The sequence below is a fragment of the Pteropus vampyrus genome, unplaced genomic scaffold (genome assembly GCF_000151845.1).
Source record: "Pteropus vampyrus isolate Shadow unplaced genomic scaffold, Pvam_2.0 Scaffold462, whole genome shotgun sequence".
In the NCBI taxonomy this organism is placed as follows: domain Eukaryota; kingdom Metazoa; phylum Chordata; class Mammalia; order Chiroptera; family Pteropodidae; genus Pteropus; species Pteropus vampyrus.
In genome coordinates, this window is record NW_011889243.1 from 479,676 (window position 1) to 482,716 (window position 3,041).

Here is a 3,041-nt window from a genome sequence, read left to right on the forward strand (position 1 = left end):
GAGAGAGAGAGAGAGAGAGAGAGAATGGAGGGAGGGAGGGAGTTAGATTTAAGTTTTTCTGATATTTCCAGAATACCCAATCACCTGATGTAAGGTCATTTAGAAGCCAGTTAGTTAGTGCTGGCAATGGAATGTGGCTTGTGCCTGTTGGTGACAAGATTGAGTATACTGGGTTAATCCTTTACAACATTTAGCAAGCTCTGCCTATGAGGTTAGAAGCAAGTGTAAGTAGAGATTCCTACTCATATGGGCCTGCGTGCCAGTGACCATTTCATTGGGAAACAATTTATGAGTTCTCGAATAGAAAGAACACAGTTTTTAGAGCCAAGGATAGTACTTAAGACCATGAAAACTCAAGTGTGTCTGATAATTAGCTAATTTAAGTTTTAATATTCCTTTTTGTCTCTCTACTTTTCTAAGTGATTGAGAGGGTTAAGGTCATTAAGACTTCTACATGAGAGGCAATACTTTACATAGCTTAAGAATAATTGCCCCAGTAAAATATGTTTCTCTATCATTAGACAACTAAGTTGGAATATCCTGCAGAGAGAATACAAAGTCCACTGTGATTTTCTTAGTCACCGTGAGTGCTGTTGCTTTTTGACAGGAGGATGCTTCAACTCATCTAGAAAAGAAACACACAATTACCAATAAATATTCTTAACTTATAAAGGGAGGTAATTGTGTGAAGTCTCTTTAGAGATGTTCCAAGGGACCCTTCAGACATGTTTCCAATCTGTGTCCCACCTTTATAAGTTTCCCTAGGAAAGTACACATTGACCATGTCTTCTGCTGTTTCCTCGCCAGTGTTTAATATCACGGCCAGTTTGTTCTCTTTGTGGTAGTGAGTCTCCATTTGAAGTTTTCTGGTCTATTGGAGGCTGTCGTCATACGTTTTACAACCAATCTTGTGCATATATGATGAAATTCTTGAACTTCTCCATAGGCTCATCAACTCGTTTTTAAAAGAAGTCACTATTAAAGATTTCAGACTGTAGCTTGTTAGCTGAATGATCTGCTAAAGCATTTCCTTTTTTTTTCTTTTTCTTTTTTTTTTTTTTAGTATGACCTCTACTTAATGGCAGCAATTTCCAAGACATCAAGAAACTCATTTATTTGGTGTCCATTTGATGCAGGACGAGGTAAATCCCCCTGAGTGGGGACTCAAGTCCTGCATCGTGAGACGGAGGGTCCTGACTGTGCTCAGGAAAGAATTCAAGCCCATGCCAGAGTTAGAGACCAAAGGAAAGTTTATTAGAGAAGGAATAACGCTCCATAGACAGAATGTGGTCTCCTCTCAGAGACAGAAAAATAAGAGAGACAGCCCCTGAGTGTTTGAGGAATTCAGTTTATATGTCATTCTTAGTTTCCATGAATTACAGTTTAAACACTTCATTTCCCTATTTTCCTTTGATGGTATGGGCATGCAGTCTGAAAGGTGTGCTAGCAATCCCAGCCCTTTGTTCTATAGGTTCTGTAAGGTCTGGCCCTAGGGAATAAATAATTGGGTTTATTTTGTGTAGGGTGCAACTTAAAGACTCTATTTTCCTGTTTTCCTTTCATGGTGTGGGTAAACAGATTGTTAGTAATCCCAGCAGGAATCTTCCTTTGTTCTGTATGTGTCCTGTGGTCTGGCAGCAATTCGTTGTAGGCTCTGGTTTAACATTTAGACAATTTATGGAGTTTTCATGCCTCTTCCCTATATCACATTTCTAATAGAGATACTTAAGGAGGAAAAATATATACGTTTATATATATATTATGTTTATATATTTTATATATATTTATTATATATATATAATAAATATGTGTGTGTATATATATTTCTTTCCATGGTATTTTGAAGTGATGGACCATCAGTCAGAATGTTAGATTGTGTTAGTTGTTTCTTGCTATGTTTAACAAAATATTGTAAGAGATAAGCTCAGGCAAGAACATATTGGTTTGCAAGTAGAAATGAAAAGGAATAGAGGGAGTCTAGAAGTGGGGCCTTGAAGGGGTGGAGAAACCATTGAATTCCAAGAGCAAGAAAAAAGACTAAAAAGGCTTTGATAAACAAAGATCCACTAAGATATTTCAGTTAAACAGAAGAATTCAACACAGTTGCAAAGAACAGTTTAAACTAAAGACTTTCCTTCCAGTGAAGCCTATTATTTCATATGGCCTCACTGTAACTGCCATTAAGTTGGAAGAGGGAGGCACGGAATAAAGAAATAAATAAATGAAAGCTGATATTTATGTCTTCGAAAAAAATATTTGGGCGTGATTTCTGGCACAAGAAGCTGCTTAGAAGCAATTAGATCCGAAGTTTCTAAGGGAATCATATTGCCAAAAACCCCACAAATCTGACTCAAAAAATAAGTAAAGCCATAAAACAACACTCGATCTCCAAACTTGCACCATTAGGAAACAGACTGTCAAAGCTGGGCCATCCCAAGGAGAGCACGCTCCCCATTTCACTGCAGCCAGGGAAAACAATGGCTGAGGGAGGACTTGCCAGAAGGTAGAACCAGGGAATAAGGAAAACAAAGACAAGAGAATTTTTCCTGAAAAGCAAAACTCGGTCTAATCTAGGAACTTGCTTCATGAGAGGAAAGGGAGTCTTCATAATGTGCAGCTAGCAGGATTCCATAATTGCTTTGGACATGACCGGTTTGTATTTCCCATTCTTCCTTTTCCAAAGTTTTCTATTGCAGTTTTCCTGCCCCCGCTCTATTATTGTATATTGGTTGGGTGGGTTCATTGGAGTAGTGATGAAGTACCAAAAACTTGGCTTTTAAAGTTTACAGGTTGCTAGATCATGGAGAAACTCACCATGGGAAATTAAAGAAGACTGAAATCCAGATTTTAACATGAATGCCATAATTGAATGGGACTTTTTGTCATCTCCCATGGGGGAAGGGTGAGTAGAGACTGACTGGAACAGAGACCTCTGGCTGTCTACCAAAACCATTATTCTCTTTGGGCATACAACCAGACACTTTCCCACATTCCCCTTGAATTTGGGTATGGTCACATGATAAAGTTTTCTCCAGTGTAAT